This window comes from Callospermophilus lateralis, unplaced genomic scaffold (assembly GCF_048772815.1).
Source record: "Callospermophilus lateralis isolate mCalLat2 unplaced genomic scaffold, mCalLat2.hap1 Scaffold_109, whole genome shotgun sequence".
Lineage (NCBI taxonomy): Eukaryota > Metazoa > Chordata > Mammalia > Rodentia > Sciuridae > Callospermophilus > Callospermophilus lateralis.
The window spans coordinates 3,339,284-3,358,430 of record NW_027511135.1 but is presented as its reverse complement, the minus strand read 5'-3'; the positions used below and the strand labels follow the sequence as shown (position 1 = coordinate 3,358,430).

The window sequence follows — 19,147 nt, the reverse complement described above, 5'->3', positions numbered from 1 at the left end:
CACAAAACAAACCCGTGCAACCCATGGGGGCATGCCCTTGGTGCCTCACCCCAGTTTCTAAGGACTATGTGGCCAAGTGGCCACTACGTTGTGAAAGCCTAAGAAACAAGTGAACCATATTGGACTGTAGCATGACAACATGGGTGTCTAGACATGGAAGTAGGACAATACATTCTCACAGGAAGTATGGACTTACTCTCCTAGACTTCGATCAGGAAGGGCAAAAGCAGAGAGAGAAAAGGCAGAATGTTGGAAAATACAGTTAATTTTGTTGAAAATGTTGACACTCATAACATTTCATATAATGCACAAAGAGAACATTGCTGTAAGAATAATACCAGAAAACATGAACGTGTACCTTTGGAATCATGATAACCCTTGGGTGATGGGACAGTAAATATCTTATACCTATAGGGTTCTGCTGGGCCATGTTGAGTGACAGCAGGAACATAGCAGAATGGAAGAACATGAGGTACAGGTTACCAAGATGCAGTGTTGACAAGCTTCAATGCGTCTGGTCAGGGAATCAATAACTCAGTGAAACTCAAAATTATTTACTTAGTAAACTTCAGAAGAGACATAGATTGTAAGAGTTCAAATAAAGAGAGCTGAGTGCATACATCCAGTTTATAAGAGACACCTAAAATGTGGTGGTGCTGCGGGAAGCTCAACCAGCCACACTGGTTATCTCTTGATGGATGTGCACAACACACCTCTAGGCCAGGGTGGCTTCTTTCAGACATTCAGTCCTCTGGGTCAAACAGTGTGTGATCAGTGAGGCAAATCAGTGGGAGGAAAATTTCTATGACAGTGCGCCTTTGTGAGGCTATTCCAGTTGTGATAAATTCTGTGTTCAAAACTAAAAGCCTGGACAGAGGTCTTGAGGTCCAACAGAAGATGCAGCCTGACGTGCAGGTGGACGCTCACACTCTGACCACATTGCTGTCCTGCTCTCTCGTCAAGTAGTTAGAGCCAACTATATACACCAGGCAAGCTGACTGATGTTAAAGAGGTCACAGATTCAAGTCACTTTCTTACTCTTGAGTAATTTCTCTAACAATCCAGATTCCTTTCATGTAACTAGACAATTTTAACATGGGCAAGGGTGGGGCATGGAGTGAAATCTGGCAATCTATTGTGAACCTCTCCTAAATGTTTACCTTTAAACAGGGTCAGAGCCTTGAACTGCATAGTAATTGAGCTTATGGACTCCTCCCTGGTAGGCATTCCCATGCTTTCTGGATGGAGACAGGACTGAGGGACTGGACTACATGCCAGACAGGCAGAGGAGAGACCCTGCCCTCCCAGTGCCTCCGGCTACAGTCCCTAGGAACAGTTGGGGAAATTTTCTCTTCTTTTTTAAAAATATATTTTTTTAGCGTTGATGGACCTTCATTTTATTCATTTATTTTTATGTGGTGCTGAGGATCAAACCCAATACCTCACACATGCTAGGTGAGTGCACTACCACTGAGCCACAACCCCAGCCCTGGGACAATTTTCTTGAGGGAGGCATTATAACCTGACAAAGAAAAATTAGGACTGAAAATCAGCTCAGGTAGCAGGGAACTGAGGCCCAGGACAAAATAAGGGCAGGGATTAGTGAAATCCACAAAACTCTCTGCTTTACTCCAGTGAAATCACATGAGAATTAAAACTACTGATTTAAAGTCAGGGACCTCCCCTGTCTCCCAGAAACATTAAAACAAAATCTAAAATCTCCTTGGATATCTTCCTAAAACCGTCTCTAAACTTGACTCATTTGATAGCCTTTAAAATACAAGTCTAAGTTTTAAAAATAAAAGTACTCATACATTTTTCTAAACATGGATTCAGATGAATGATGTACGAAAATTATTATAATCTTTAAACTTGGTGTGAAAATATTCCTTACATATAATTTATTATTTGCCCACATAAACTTTAAATTCTAAATAACAAGTGCTTGAGTTGAATGGGTTTGCTGTACATCAGGCAAACATATTTCTAAGGGTAAACAAAATGCCTTATTCTAGGCTTTGATTTTATTAAACTGAACTGAACAGAAAGAAGCAATATGTGGTAAAAGTCAAGCATCAGTAATACCAAAATGACTATTAGTGAGTTTCATGGCTTAACAAAGTTCTATCAATTATCATTTGTGCACGTGGAGAAATGATGGCCTTTCAGGTGGCTTAGCAGAGTACTGTAAATAAATGAAAAGGATTTTCTCTTCTGAGAAAGTAGGTATTGGAAAATCATCAACACAATCATATAAAAACACAAATGAAGAAATAGATCCCGAATTCATTCATAGCATAACAGAAGTTAAGTACGTATTCAGAAAAGAGAAGTGCAAATGGAAAACTCATTTGGGCAAATATATGTAATATTAAAAATAAAAAATGAACTTAAATCCTTGGGGAAATTTCATGATGTGAGGCAGGAAATGTAAACTATAGAATGAAACTGCCCTATTATTTTTAGCTCAATTTCCTATCCTCTTATTAGTAGTGCAGACAAATCACTTTCTTATCTGAAACTGTATTAACATAAAATCTATTATTAAGGACTAAAATCTCAATCTCTTTAAACTGCAAGCAATTACACCATACTCACTGATTTAATGGGGGGTTATAAATGTTTCTGGTATTCAATTCAAAACCAAACTTCTACTGCTTCAATTTTCAATTAGGTGTGTGGATGGGTGGACAAAGATCCCTTCTGTTTTGTCTTACTAAATGCTCATTAAGCAGTTCTGGGGTGCCCAGCAATGTGCCAGATACTGCAAAGTAGACAGAGAAGAGCAATGCATGGAATCCCCCAAATTTGGAAATCGAACTGTGATGGCGATTCAGCGCCTATCGGTGACTCAAACAAAAGGCTGGAATTTTTGAAATGTTTCAGTACACTCTGAATATGACTGACAGACATCACCACTGAAAATAGAATATTCATAACCCTAAAGATAGTTAGAGAACAAATAGTTCTTTTGGGAGGTTAGGCTATTCTATTGTAAGAGGTTAAGATAATTAATTTCATAGAACACCTGCCAAAAGACAATAAAGACTTAATTTGATTTTGACAAGGAAAAAAAAAGCCTTCCAAAAATCTGGGAATATTATTCACAATTAAAAATTTTAAAGTTTCCTTCAATGGAGCCATGTTAGAACATGGTAGGGGAGACAGGCTAAAAGATTTGTTGGGTGTTTTTAATTTCTCAGGTAACATTTTATATTACTTTACACTGTTCAGAAAGTAGTGCAATGATGAGAACTCTCTGGTGGATACTCTCCTCTCACATTTAATCTAAGTTGTTAAAAATCATTAGCTTCTAAACATAGTTTAGAAAGATCAATTTTTCTTGTAAAACACTCTGGATATGCTGCTAATGGAAGCTTACTTATTAATTTAGGGTAGAATTAAAACAAATCAAAACATCTGCTTTGCATCATGTACATATTCCTTTTGTTTGGAGAAAACTTTTTCTTTAGTTAGCTTAAGCAGAATACATTAGTCTCTATGCAAAACAAAAAAGGGACTTTTTTTTTCAACAAAGTATCCATATATAGGAAGAGGTAATCCTGTTGACAAAACAAAGATAGCAAGTGGTTAAGTGCATACCAGTAAGAATTCTCACTTTTCTCAAAGATACAATCTACCCAAGGCCTCCTTCCACTTGAGTCCTTCAACAGATTTTATACTGAGAAATCACTCAGGGAGGAGACATCTTCTCTAAGAAAGTGTGTGGTGGGAATGATTTTCAATCTGATTCTCAGGAAGGCCTCAGATCACAGGTGCCAGGAAGCGCCTGAGACTGCTGAGTATAGATATTGCCTCAGAACACACAGATCTTCCTGGCCACCATGCCTTCTCCACAGGTGAGCAGGTATTTTCACCTGAGAAAACCCCAAAGCATATAAAAACTGCATTGGAAAAGCAGAAGAACAGCAAGTTACATTCACTCAGTGAAGAAAACCTCCAGGGTTGCTGCATAGGCCCCGTGCGGCTGGCGCAGGGCTTCCCACATTTTAAGGATGGTTGCTTCATCTTTGTTCTGGACTCAGAAATTCCTTTCAGAAATTTTAGGAATTAGAAAGTGTGAGAATGCTACTGTTGTGAGATAGCATGAGAAATTGACAATTTAAAAAAATGACTATTAATATTGCATTTGAATACTTAAATTCAATCCATAATAATCTCATAACATAAACAGGCACATTTGACTTTCTTCCATGTAACAAATGGTACTTATTTTTCAATTTTCCCTTATTATGAAATCCAACATTCAAGGTCCTTCATAATCAGAACTGAGTTTTTATCTCAGAAACCCACTGCTTATTCTTCCACCTACCCTGCCTCAAACTGTTTGGAGTCTCCTACCTCTGAGTTTCTCTATGGCTGCAACCTATCTCCCAATAAATCCTGAATAGCACTGATACTGATTTAGATAATGAGTTCCTTGATGGAAGGGACTGCAGCTTAATACCTCAAACAGTGCTTGGCCCACAGTAGGTATTAACTGAATGGTTGAACAAATGACCTTTATAATTAAGGTTACTGCAGTCATCTAACATTTACCATGCACTGTATACTTTGTTTCAATATCCAAGGAACATTTTACCCAAATTTTTCTATTTATGGAGCAAAGCTTCTGTAGGATTCTGCCTCACAATATTTCCTTATTTCCCTGGCAAAATGAGACATGCCCCTTTGGCTGGATATAAGGTTTAGCAACATGGGGTGTACTGCCTTTCCTTCAAGGGCAGAATTAGAACTCTATAGAGTCACAGAATTATAGATCAGGGTATCTTTTTTAATAATGGAAAGAAAATTAGAGTTTCTACACTGGGGATCACTGTAGGTGCACACTGGTCCCTCACATCTCTTTGTCCCCACAACCACCCTGGAAGGAAGCCATAAATGTGCCTGTTTTGCAGAGCAAGAAACAGAAAGGGTATCGGTAGCATAAGCAGCCTCATTTACACAGTTAGCCCTGCTGGGAACATATAAACCACCTACTTCTTTCTGATCAAGCTGAAGAGAGGATTTTATTAAATCTCGAAGTGCAGTGAGCTGTTTCTTTTCTTCATCCTGGGTCTGTTATATCTATGAAAGAAAAAAATCACCTTCTGTTACTTATCATCTATACTTTTATGAGCAGAGTTTTATTTTATCCAAATATAGCACTCATCAAACAATTCAATGACACAGTAGATTTTCTTTTTAGTCCTTCCTAAAGTCTTATTTTTGATATGAGAGGCATGGTCTTCTCATCCTAAGGCAGTACCAGTGAGTTCTGGAATTCATGAACAATGAACCATGCTGTCTTATTAAATAATACACCCAGGCGAGGCAAAACCCTGAAGCAGGAAAGTAAACTGATATAATACTGAGATCATTGCTTCTAGCTTTTCAAAGCGTGGAGGTAGGAATACCACGTTGGGATTAGATGGGCCGGAAGAGAAGCACACGGACAGCCAGGAATCCCATGGGCCAGTGCACAACGAAGGTTCACGCCATACCATGTGAGGACAAGAGACTCCTGCTTTTTAAAAACTCACTTGGAATTTAACTGTAATCTGAACCACATAAACTATTAAAAGAAAATTACAAAATAAATACTATGTGCTTTCAAAGTTATATTAAAAACATAGGTAGAAAATTCCTTATATAAGACCAGAGTGTTTTTTTGTTTGTTTTTAGAATTTTGGAATATATGCACAATATAATGAGATACCTTGAAGATGGGACACAAATCTAAACATGAAATTCACTTTTATTTCACATATACCTTATAAACATAGGCTGAAGGTAATTTTCTACAGTATTTTTAGCACACCTACATTTTGACTGTGACCTGTCACAGGGTCATGTCAGTCAATACCCCAAAAGTTTCAGATTTTGGATTCTGGATGTCTGGATGAGGGATGGTCAACCTATTTAAGGCGTTATTTACAATGCCAAAATCTTATCTGAAGATATTTCCTCAGATTCGGAAAATACATTCTTTTAATACTGCTTACAAAGAGCTTGTAATGAATTTGCCATTTATATGTTTATATTTAGCTTTTTTCCCCAGAAAAGTTTTCCTTTTGGTTTAAAAAAGTGAAACACTGATATTTTGAAGGAAAAAAAAGGAAAATAAATCCATGACTCTGCTTATTCAGTTATGTAATTTATATCCCTTCCATGGCCAAAAATTGTTCCTGACGAACCAGCATTGAAATTTGAAGCTACGTAGTCCTGAACGGAGAACCATCTAGAACCAAAGGTTATATACTCCCCTTCCTGCTCCTCCTATGCATCCCAAAGATGCATAGGAGGAGTATCTGACCAGTGGTAATTGCTCTGAGCTAAACAGAAGGATCACTTATGCTTTTGATACCATTCTCGAACAGATTTCAAATTTACTGATGTTTGCCACCAGTTGAAATGCATGTATTGCAGGGAGAACTTACATTATATAAATCAGCAGCCAGTTTTTCAATGTACTGTTTCAATTTATCAGCTGTTTTCAAGCCATCTTGGAAGAAACTATAATACAAAACATTGGCAGTTTATCAGCAATGTAAAAAAAAAGAACTATAATTACTTGAAAAATCTGAAAACTCAGACCCTTTTATTTACCTTCACAAAACAAGTATAAAACAAATTTCAGTATTTTGTAAAGATGCACACCACCAACAAATTATGGCTAGTATTTCACATTTGATATCATAGTCACTGCAAATTACTGTTGCAGTCCTCACGTGATGATTTCATAATGTGTCCACCCATCTACATGTAGAACAATTCCTCCTGGTTGAGCCACATTTAAATACAAGAAAGAAAAACATCTTCACTACTGGCATCCATGAAGTCAAAGTGGCCACCACGAACAGAGATGTGACTGGACTAGAGGGACAGGCAGGAGGGAGGTCAGAGTTCTTTCAGTCCCCCAGAGGGATCTGTATTCCAACACATGCTTAAAACAGAGGACTTCAAAGCAACAGTATAATGGACCTGGAAAACAGAATGTCAGCACATAGGTAGAAAGGCCTGAATCCTAACAAGAGCTAACACCAGCAGAATGAATGAAGCACTTCAATCTCATCCCTGTTGTTAAGAAGCGTACATGGAGGAGAGAGAGCACAGGACTTGCTCAGGTTGTTCACAAAGAGACAGACGACTGAGACTCAGGCCCCCCTGATTCGGCACCCTTGCCTGTCAACTACCAGAGGGAGACTTCCTACTGCAGGCAGAGCACACTCCCCTCAGGGGCCCAGTGTGGAACATCAGCTTAGTACAATAAGCTGCAGGACACTGGTATTTACGAATTCCACTGCTCTACTGGAAGCTTCTCTGATCATGCCCCTGCTGTCCATTATTTCTCCGTGGACTGTATCTGTTTTTCTGTCTCCCTACAGACTATCTTATCTCCATATCACAGCCAGCCCTACACAATGCAGATACTCCACAAGTGCCTACAAATGAAGCAACAGCAAAATATTTTAGGGTACATTTTACACTTCTTCTCTACTTTCATTGCCAATAAGACGACCTATCAGAACTGGCCTTCACAGTGGTTTCTCAAGTTCTACAAGTGCCAGCATTTTTTAAGGCTGAAATCTTTTGGTGGAAAATTTTACCAAATTAAGAGAAACACTATTTTATAAAGTCTTCCAGCAAAAGGGACAGAGGGAATGATACCTTTTTGGTCAACTATTTAACTGGAAAACATATTCAAGTCCTCATTTTCAGGTTTTCACCAAATTCTACAGGGATGCAAGTGACACTTATTCATACAGAATTAAAGAACTTCTATGTTATGTCCCTTGAATACTTTTCTGATTTTAACTTCTAATATTTTCCCTTAAAAACTTTAGGCTCCAAGCCAGGTGCAGGGGCACACATCTGTGATTCCAGAGACTTGAGAGGTTGAGGCAGGAGAACTGTGACTCCGAGGCCTGTCTCGGCAACTTAGTGAGATTTTGTCTCAAAACAAAACCCTAAAGGACTGGGAATGCAGCTCAGTTGGATAAAGCACCCCTGAGTTTCATCCCTATTGCAAAACAAAAGAAAAGCACCACCAAAAAAACCAAAAAGCAATAAAATAAAAAACAAAATTAACAACAGAAATTGTTGGCCTGCAGCCATGCCACACTATTTCCAGTTGCTTGTTCCTTCTCAACCCATGGCTGATGGCGAGGAATACGAACATGTCCATCACTGCAGGAAGCTCCACTGGATGGTGCTGCTCTATGAACAAGCAAACAGATCTGAGCCTAATGCAAAGAAAGTGCTATATCTACAGTGTGATCCCACTGATGTGCATACCAGGGATACCTAAGTTCAGTCATCTTTTGAGTGAGAAAAATGTGTGTTTTTTCTCCTTCAGCTTCATTTTCTAAAAACTTTCCCCTAAAACATGGCATATTACTGAAGCAAAAAAGATTAAATAATTGATGTTTAGTCTAGGAGGACATGTTGAAGCAAGTTCCTTGGAAAAAGTCATCTTAGCGCCAATTTCTAGTTTTGGAAACAGGAGCAAAAATGAAGGATGGGTTGCAGAGAGAACAAAATGACCAAGAGAGTCATGAGTAAAGCCATAAAGAGCAAATGCCAACATGCTGCCAACAGCACTGTCCCTCTGGTGATTCCTTTCTTTGCATGCTTGATTCTCTCTCCTTGAGAATACACAGAGCCACTACCTGTCAAATTTCAGAGGGCAGCAGCTTCTCTCTTCCCCTCTTCCTCTCCACTGCAGTTGGCTGCAGTTCCAAGGAAATGCATGGGCTTGGGAAATCAGAAGCATGATGTCCTAGCTCTAAACCTTGCTAGATGTGAGTCCTGGGGCAGGGTAGTGGCTCTACATGAAGAGCGGCATGCTTACCTCCGCAAGTGCACATTAACTTTGAGGAGCACTAGACAAGCTACTTACTACAGATGAAAAGTGTTCTATCAACTGCGAAGTGAAGCACAAGTGTGAGCTCTGATTACCTATCATGGAATTTGACGTGCAAATCCTCCAAATGGAAGGAAATCACCTGTCTGGCACTTGTCTCAGTCATGTTCTCTTTCCTTATTTACTGAAATATGATGAGATCTTCAGAAAATTGAGAATGATGACAACAATCACAACAGCAGCTGGCATGAACTGAGATTTTCTCTGTCTGTCACTATTTTGCACCATGCAGGGAATATCTCTTTTTAAAAGTTTTATTATAGAACCAACCATGTGATTAGAGCAGAGGAACCTTCAATCCTCCTTCTCCTCCCACCTATGGGGAGGGGAGTGGGGCTGGAGATTGAGTTTAGTACCAGTGGCCGATAATTTAATCAAGCATGTCACTTATTGGGGCTTCCAAAAAATTCCCTAAATAGATGTATTCAGAGAACTTCTGGGTTAGTGTAGGAGAGCAGCATACCCAATTCCATGGGGACAGAAACTGAGGACCCTTTTGGATCTCACCCTACGTGCCTCTCATGTACCCTGGTCACTTGTGTCTTTTATAATAAGTCAGTAATTTAAAAAAAACAAAATTTCACTGCAACTCAACACAATAGGTAATCATCACTAGTCCTTATATAGGAAAAGGAGATGATCACTTGGCCTGGGAGAGTTCTGGAGAGCCCTGGAGATAATGTGCTTATCATAACAGGCACAGGCATGTAGATCAACACGTGACAGTCCCAGGCCAAAATGAGCCTCATTAGTTTTCTGACCTTAGAGAAGGCAAGACTGGCTTCACAACTTAATCAAGCAGCTTGAGATACATGTCACCACACTTTAATGATACAGGATGCTAAGAAAATTTAAGTTGCCAGCTGATGAGCAGAGGGACCTCATATTTACACTGACAGGCTATAACACACCCACAGCCCAAAGTGCAAAGCCATGTTCATCTAATAGGGATATCTGTCCACTGGTAGAACAATCTCCAGAAAACATCAGAGCCTTAGCATCCAGAGTCCCTATGTCCTTCATTTTTAGCCTACTTAATTGTGTCCAAACAGCAATGGGGAAGGAAAACCAAGCAAAACAAGAGTGTCTCCCTGATCCTCCTGGTCAGATTCTGTTTGAGTTGGCCTAGAAAGAGATGCTGTTTGACTAAAGGCTGAGAACACCTATTTTCCAACCTACCAAACAAATTAAACAATGAAGCGACTAACCCTCACACCTTCTGAAAGCCTGGTCTCCCAGCCTCAGGCTCTGAGTCAAGAACTAATTCCCTGCCTTCCAGGTAACAGGGTGACTTCCTTCCAGACATACTCTGCACATCTTTGGCACCAATGAGCTTGAACATACAGCACTAATTCAACAATTCAGATCCAAGTAGCACTCCTGAACCCACTCCTGGAAATCAAGCCTTAAAAACGTGGATGTCTAGGCCCAATCCCAGGCTTACCAAATCAAGGTTTTCTGGCATGCTGTCTAGGAGCATGTACTCTGAAGCTGGAGACCTGGGTTCAATATTTGGTTCCATTACTTTCTAGCTATAAGTTTTGTGAGGGTGATTTGTTTTATAGTTTTTTTTTATTTCATTTTTCCCCTCGAGATAAAATTCATATAATAAATTTCAGTTTTAAAGTGCCCTATTCAGTAGTTTTTAGTATATGTGCAATGTTATGTAACCATCGCCACAAATTCCAGGACTTCCATCACCCTCCAATGTCCTGCGTACAGCAGTGTCCACAACTTCCTCCCTTCTCCTCTGCCCTTGAAACCATGAAATCTGCTGTTTGTCTCTATGGATCTACCTTTTCTAGACATTTTACACAGAATCATACAATATGTGGTCTTGTGTGTCTTAAGCACGTTTCAAAGATCCATCTCTGTTGTAGCATGCATTGGTACTTCATTCTTTTGTACGGCTGAATACAACTCCCTTGTGTGGTGACACCAAATTTGTTGAACCATTCATCAGCTGATGAATATATATATATATATCTTGATATTTTTGTTTATTACTTTAATTACAGGGCTTTAGTGGGTGTGGTGTCTCACTGTGGTTTTTAAAATATATTATTTATGTTAGTTGTGAATGAACCTCCTTATTTATTTATTCATTTTTTATTTATGGTGCAGAGGATCAAACCCAGTGCCTCACACATGCTAGGCAAGTGCTCTGCCACTGATCTATAGCCCCAGCCCCTCACTGTGATTTTGATCTGCATTTCCCTAATGACCAACGATGTCAAGCATCTTTTCATGTACTTTTGGGCTGTTTTTCTCTCTCTCTTTTTAAACATAAAAAAGAAATTAACTTTATTTCTCTGGAAGAAGTCGATACTGATAGCTGGAGCAGCAACTCTGGCCACAGAGGCTGGTGGGAAAACATGGATGGCACAGGGGAAAATGGGTCAAACAGTTAGCACTGGTGTCCTTCAGGAAAGCTGCCTCCTTGGTCTCCTCCCACTCCTGGGGCCTTTGGCCCTGGTCTTTGCCTTAAGATGATCTGGCACCCTTTCTCTGTTTCCTGAACCACATTGGGCTATTTTTCCAGGCACAAGATTCTAAGATCAAACAAGCCCCATAACGTGTCCATGGTAAGATCACAAGTCACATTCTTTTGGCACCCCCAAATGTCTGCTGGGGCTCTCTAGAAGAGTGCCGAGTCCTTATGGTTTCCCAGGTGTTGACCCATCTTTGGGCCAACACATCCTCCTGCCCACGACACACACACTCCAGTCATAGGCCCCATCAAAGACTAGAGGCAGAGGCAGGTCACACACTGCCTGAGGAGGCAGCCCCCAGCCTATTATGGGCCTCCTGCTCACCTCCTAGCTGGGGCACTGAGTTCTGAACCAGAGTGTGCAGGGATAGCGTCTGGTGAGAGAAATGGGCAAAGCAGAATTCCAAGCCTTCTGCTGCCTTGGCCTCGCTCTGCCCCCTGGGAGCAGCAGGTCCTCCAGGCCTGGTGGGGAGTGTCTCCTACCCTTGTCCCATGGATGGGCTCAAGGGCTTCCTTCAGAGCAGACTCTTGCTCTCCAGATGCCTTTGAGTGCTTGTGATGGGCAGGACCACTGGAGCCCAGCAGTGGGCAGCCGGCTTGCTCCAGGTATCTGTGTATCTCTTTTAGAAAAATGGCTATTCATAATTTTTGCACATTTAAAAAATTGAGTTGTCTTCTTGAATTCTTTCTACATTCTGTATACTGGATCCTTATCAGATAGTGGTTTGCAAATATCTTCTCCAATTCTCTAAGCTGTCTTCTCATTTTCTTGATAACATCCTTTCATAAGCCAAAGTTATAAATTTGGGAGTCCAGTTCTTTCTTTGGTTTTCTGTGCTTGCTATGTCTATTTTGACACAATTTTTGGATATCTATTAAATGAATGAACAAGACTTCCAGCAAGTTCTTTATCCTTTTTGAGCTATATTTTCTGACTGCTCTGAATAGGAAATGAGAAAATGCATGTAAAGAATTCTGGAAAGGCTATACACCCTGGCCTACAAAATAAGCTCTTGGCAAATGTCAGGTTTTATTACTGTTTGTAAGATGAAGGATAATAGAGCAATGTTTGTAAAAGCTCTTGACTGTGCAGATTGTAGTGATAACACAGGTGGTAAAGGGAATAGATGAGCAAGAGGATGTGTTTGTTTTGAGAGCAGCACATTACCAACCATGCTCGTGTTGGAAGTAAGGAGTAATTAGAGTGGGTGAGCTGAAATGGGTAAGAAAAAGTCAAGAGCTCTTTCCTGCTCCCTTTATTTCTTCATTGTTGTAGCTGCATCCACATTACGGTGTCATGACACATGAGGTATCGTCTTGCAAATTCACTCTTGAGTACCAGCTGATGCTGTATTGAGAATGATTTGGGAACTGGAATAAATGCTCAGAAGAAGAAAGTTTTAAAATAAAAATCTGAGTAGAGAATGCTTTATAGATTCACAACATGGCTATTAGGAGTTCTGAGGGACTGGCTAAAGTAGGAAAAAAATAAAATGCTCCTTGAAAGAGAACCCCCACCCCGGCATCCTGCTATGATGGAACTCTAGGTCCAATCATGGGATAACTTATAGTTGAATTTCAGTATAACCCAGTTCTACCATGAGGTCTTAGAACTGCACACAAGGTTCTTCACGTGCAGAGTTCTTCTTCTGCTCATACTTCTCTGTCCTAGGGGGAGACTTTCTCACCAGAAAAAGTCAGCCATCCTAGTCCAATAGTGAGTACCACTACCTCCTCCAGGGTACAGTGACCCACCTTCTCAGCCTTCCTGGCCAAAAATGTCTCCTTTTTGTCTTCTTTTATGTCTATGTCACCATTTACTGTTTGGAATCACTGCTATTTCTGATGTGCATGACCTAATTCCTGTACCAGACAATTAAGTCCCAAGAAGAGAACCCTTATTTAATTTCTTCCCCAGAACCCAGCAAAGTAGCTGGCCTTTGTTAGGAGATTAATTAATATTTCTGAGCAGGGAGAAGCAAAGAATAAAAGAGTAAAGGGAGGACACGTTAGCTAATACAAGTTAGGGTTGCTCTTCTCATCTTTGCTAACAAGGCTATAATGCGTGTATTTTACAAAGCCTCTTATATTTGGAAAACTCATGTTTGTGAAGCTCAAACTCTCATTCAGGCTTAGAAAATCTGAGATCAAAAAGATTTCTAAAATCAGGTTAAATCAGATTTGCTACCAAAAGGTTGCAATTCAGAAGATCGAGAGATTCGCTTATTTTGGCAAAAGTTTCAAAGCAATGTTTCTTAATAAAATCAAAATTGATGAGAGATGAAAAATTCCACCCAAAACTAAAATCAGGGATCACCACAATATCCTTCCAAGTTTCATAATTGTCCTACTCCACTACTAAGTCAAAAGGAAGTTCCTAGTCTTTAGTACGAGCCTTATTCGGTCAAGTCAAACACTATCCTATAAATGTGGAAGCTATTTCCACTTAAATATATGCTTTTTATTTTTGATACACATTTATATGAGGGTAGAATTTTTTGAAAAGAGAAAAAAAGTTATCAAGTTAAATTTATGTAAATAACAATGTGATCATTAAAAAACTTTTCCAAAAGAGAGACATCCCAAAAACAAATATATTGCACATCGTCAAAAGAACCCTGAGTGGTACTACAAACTTAACCTTACCCCAACTTAACAGATGAGGACACTGAGGTTTGGTGAAGAACCTGATCACGTGTCCCCGGCCCCAGGGTCAGAACTTGATCTAATCTACTACATGACTTGAGCCTTATGCTGTTATCATAAGATTAATGCTGACCTCCCTAAATGTTTCAATTGTATATAAATATCTGTCTAGATAATGCTACTATTAAAAGGAATAAGAGATCAAAGCGAATTATGTATTTAATGTTTTGGAGAGTAGGCATTGTAACCTAGTCCAAATGACCTTGACATTATTTTACTCATAAATTTATATCAGAGCCATCTGGACCACTTTGGAAAGGTCCTTGCCCTATCTATAATTTTTACCAATTAATACCAGACTTTAATAGTAACTGGCACATTTTCATATAACACTCTTCCTGAAAACTCATGCAAGTTAACCCAACAAGTAAAGAGGAAGTAAATAGATGTGCTGCCAGAGAATCATGAGAAGAATAAAAAGGCAGCCCTACAATGCAGACAAACAAAAGTAGAGCCAGCATACAACAGTGGATGTCTCTCAGAACATAACACCATTTCATAGAAATCCATGTTCAAATGAAAAGTATTCTTCATGCCCAAAGCACTCAATTTCACTTATTTAGATGATGAGAAAACACCCAAAACAAATCCAGGTGGGAATACATGGTGTAAATGACCCACTGACAGTAAAATGGCAAGTACGGGAGGAAAAGGGGCCATCGAAAAGCCCCCATTGGGACAGGACTCGTGTGTCTCTGACACAGGCTGCAAAGGCTGACCTGCAAGGTCAGCATGTCAATGGAAGACAGCATGTCAAGTGACCAGTCAGTTGTTCCATTTTGAGCTATTAATTTATATAAAACTCTAAAGATAGAACACAACACCATTTCTTGTCCACTGAGCTGTGGAATATCATTATATGGTTATATACATCCCTAAATGAAAGGAAAAAAAGCCAAGAAAACCAATGAAGCAAAGGGGCCTTCCCTAGGCTATGGGCTAAGGCTATGACTGCAATGATCTAATTACTTGCACTGTGCGTGATAATACTTTATAAGGTTTTGCAGCAGATCTACACCCTTTCTGGTCTTGATTTCGTTGACTTTAATGAGATACTGTGGAGACAAAACAGAACTTTATGTTGCTAATTTCAGGCAGGGTTCTTAAATCATGGGTTCAGGTGGCACACCACCACACTGGGCTACACAAGTCAAAGAGCCTCAGTGGCTTCAGACAAGGTGAGCTTGATTTGGGGAATGCGAATTTGGCACAGTCACAGAGAGTGTAAAACAGATTAGAGCATTAGCATTTTATAAATTTTCACAATTAGTTTACTAGACAAGCAGAAATAAAACACAGCAAAACATTCTAGAACAGCTGAGCATTTCAGACTTATAGTTCACGTGCTCCTGAAAGACAGCTCTGTGCAGAAAACAGGAGTCCCTTCAAGAAAAGTGACACTGGGTACAGTGGCGCACACCTGTAATCCTAGCTACCTGGGAAGTTGAGGCAGGAGGATCACAAGTTCAAGGCCAGACTGGGAAACTTAGTGAGATCCTGTCTCAAAATAAATAATAAAAATTTTAAAAAGCTGGAGTCTTGTTCAGTGCTAGAGTACTTGCCCAGGATGTGCGAGGCCCTGTGTTCAATCCCTAATATTACCCCTGACACCTGCTTAAAAAAAAAGAGAGAGAAAAGAAACATGCCATAAGATACCAAAACTTATAATCCAAAGACACGAATCAAAAAGAATTCTTGTAACTTAAAAATGAAAAAAATAAAAATAATAATAATCTGTTATTAACTCATGTAGTTAACTAAACAGCACTGGTTCTGATTTTCATTACCAGCCAAGATTTTTCTATTGACATTGTTTCTTGCTCACTTTGTTTTATCATAGAAAAGATTTCATGATCAAACAAATTTAAGGAGTCAAATGTTTACAAGGAAGAAAACACAAAAGAAAATTCAGGAGAGAAAAACTTGAAATGAGAAATTTTTCCATTTTAAATATTTTCCAAAAACTGCAAAAGCATCTCTATTACCCCGAAGCAGCCAGCATTAGAACAGGTTAGAACAGGCTGAGGTCAAGCGGAGCTAATGTCTGGTGGGGACTCAGTTGGAGAATCACTGCTCTAAGTTTAGGCAGCATGCTCTTGACTGCATGTTTTTCATAAACTCAGACTTCCTCAATGACTCCTTCATTTCAGTCTTTCCTTCATTCCAAATGAATTCATGGTTAAGAAAAGCATGCTCTAAATTTTTAATGTCATCAGTGTTACCTCTCACCAAAATTTATCCCCCCAATCACTCACTCACAAGCAACATTAAGATTCTCACCAAAGAATCCTGTTTTAGCTTAAAGAGACCCATAGGACCAAGGCTCAAAATATGAGACAACAGGGCAATGATGGATCCCAAAAGGCTTGGAGAAAAACGGAGATTAGAATCCTTAGGAAAGAGTACCCTCCTTTAACGCCCCAACAGCCTGCTGACTGGCAGGATGCTAGTTACCAAGCTCCAGGCCAGAGATGGAAAAGTCCGTTCCTACCTCACACATTTGGAGCTGAAACAGGCGCCTTTCCTTCTCCATTTCTTCGGCAATCTCGGCTCCTGTTATCTCGGTGCGGATCATCACGTGCTGTTTTGCATGCTCTCTTTTTTCCTTTTCAATTTTTGTACTATAATAAAAGCAGATATAATTTTTTTCCAAACACATTCATGCACAAAACCAAGAGTGAATCCTTCTGGTTTATTAATTCTATCAAATGTACCAGTCTGATGGGAGTTGGCGATAACAGGGGTGGCTGTGTGTGTGGAGTGGGGCAGAGAATATATTGGAACTCTCGGTACTATCTGCTCAGAAAGGAAGCCTTTTGGGCTGAGGATATAACTCAGTGGTAGAATGGTTCATCCTGAGGCCTCATGCATGCTGGGCAAGCACCTACCACGGAGCACCCTGCTATCAGCCACACTCCCCTCCCCCAAAGAAACTCTTAAAAAACCAACACACTGATGTCTCCTCTTTAATGAGAGCCCCTATTATTTCTTAATGACTAAACATCAGGAGGCAAGAACTTTTAAATCATCAGAATCAATCCTTGATAAAAATCTAAATTTAAAAAGCACTGACACCTTGTGTGGGTTTTCATCTAGGAAACTTTATATTTTAAATTTAACTTTACACGTGATGGGTCCATAAAAATTCTCTTACATTTTGGCTGGCAGGGGGAATTTCAGATATTTTACCTTTTCTTGTGGTTTGTAAAGCACTTCATGATGGAAATAGCAGCAGAAAGCTGGAAGAACTGAGGCTTTTCCGAGTTATTCATAGATTATGAGATTTAGAATTATTTCAAGACAATTAAAGTATATAATGAGTCTTTGTGGGCATGCATGAAAATTAGACAAAAGTTATTTTAAACTTGTGCTATTTTTACATCCCAACAGCATATTTTAATCATTTAGCCACTTATCATTAGGTTGTACAAAATAAGGATTGGGAAAAATCCTTATGTATAATTTGGGATTCTATGGAAAAAATCTTTCAGTGAGGAGGGAAGGGTGGGGAGGGGGTACCAGGGAAAAAAGAAGCAGGTCATGTTAAATCTACAGTACATGAAGCCAGCACTTGGCTGACAGATGACATTTTGCTGGTCACACCAATGATCATAACTCTGTCCAAAAATCCACTTAAATTTGAAAATGAGCTTCTAATTTCAGAAGAATCATGGATGTAAAGATTAATTCACTTCACCCTCTAGTCTTCTTTAAGTTGTAGTGGTACCAGAGTGGGGAACCAGACACCACAGAAAGCCATAAGTATGCTCGTCTATATACATACTATATACATATACAGCGACGGAGCCCATTCTTTATCTGGGAAATGAATGTAGCAATTCTAAGGTGGCAGGATGGCTGCAAATGAATGAAACAATGTTTCCCAGGAAGGGATGGCACCCAGAGCTTGGCGAGACTGTTGCCCTTCCTGACCCTTTCTGCCCTGCCCCACCTTTCCTTCCAAATAAAGGAGGCAACACTGACATGACCGAAAACACTGAGAAGCCCACAGCCCTACCCACCAGAGATCTCCTGTCAGGTCCCAGTGTTTCAGTTCTGCATTTCAACCCCCAAAAGGACTCCCTCTGCGTGTCCCAGTCTGGGTTTCCTGGGTGGGACGGGCTGGAGAGCACTCACCGATTCCATAGTGAATCTCTCGACGAAAAACTGGAGAGCCTGGAGGCTGAAGATCTCATGTCTCAGCCGTCACATCAGAAATCACCTGGAGGGGGCAGGAAGAAAAGGCAACAAGGGTCATCCAGCGGCCTGTGCAGAAGACACTGTCTCAGCCCGCCCTTGATTTCACCTGGAGCCAGTGCCCTTGCTGGGAACGGCCTTGCACATTGGGTGGCTGTCCGGGCGCAGGAGGGAGAACTTTGAGGCTGGTAGCTCCATGGCTGTCTCTGTGCAAGGAAGTGCTCAGGGATCCTTCCTGGATTCTATTTCTAGCTCTACGTTGGAGAGCAATTTACAAGTCATTAACTTCTCTAGACCTAGGCTCCTAACATGAAATTAAAGTGTGCTGGCATATGCCACAGACAGACACCTGCAGCGGTGTGCCTACGGGAAGGCAGACGGGCTCCCCGCCCCCCCGCGGCAAAGAGAACCAGCCCCAGGAAGGAAGTAGATACGGGAGAACGTGTGTGGCTCAGGACAGCCCCTCTGAACCCGGGAGAGGACTGTAATTAATGCAGGCACACCAAAGCTTAATTAATTGCTGAGCGTACAGAGTGCATGAAGTCTGGGATAAAAGCTGTTACATAAGCAAAGAGCTTCAGTAGTTGAGGAATGAAGGGGAAAGAGAGGTGGCAATGAGAAATCAGGAGCCCAGGGACCTGCTTAAATCCAAGATCCTGTGCTCAGAATAGCATCTCCATTTGAGGCCAGAAGCTCTTGGTCCACCTTCTCCCGCATCCCTGTATCCGATCCATCCAAGTCACCTCTCTGCTTTGCTTCCTAAAGATCTCTCAAGCTCACTCTCTCCATTTCCACCCACAGCCTGGACCAAGCCACCGTAATTCTTA

At 40.4% G+C, this 19,147-nt stretch overlaps 1 protein-coding gene across 3 annotated transcripts in view; it reads right to left on the bottom strand.

The window, feature by feature from the left end:
- LOC143386354 (arf-GAP with SH3 domain, ANK repeat and PH domain-containing protein 1-like) overlaps positions 1–18,755 on the bottom strand; it is a 47,782-nt gene extending 29,027 nt beyond the window's left edge. The window contains exons 1-5 of one of the 3 annotated variants that reach the window (XR_013089570.1): positions 18,430–18,755; positions 18,261–18,345; positions 16,615–16,744; positions 6,441–6,516; positions 5,002–5,088 (exon numbers count right to left, since the gene is read on the bottom strand). The gene's annotated coding sequence lies outside the window, so the exon portion shown is untranslated. Of the gene's footprint in view, positions 1–5,001; positions 5,089–6,440; positions 6,517–15,092; positions 15,130–16,614; positions 16,745–18,260 lie in introns of those variants that run through there. The other 2 variants (XM_076841512.1, XR_013089571.1) reach the window with 2 other exon arrangements.
- Between the last annotated feature and the right edge of the window lie 392 nt (positions 18,756–19,147).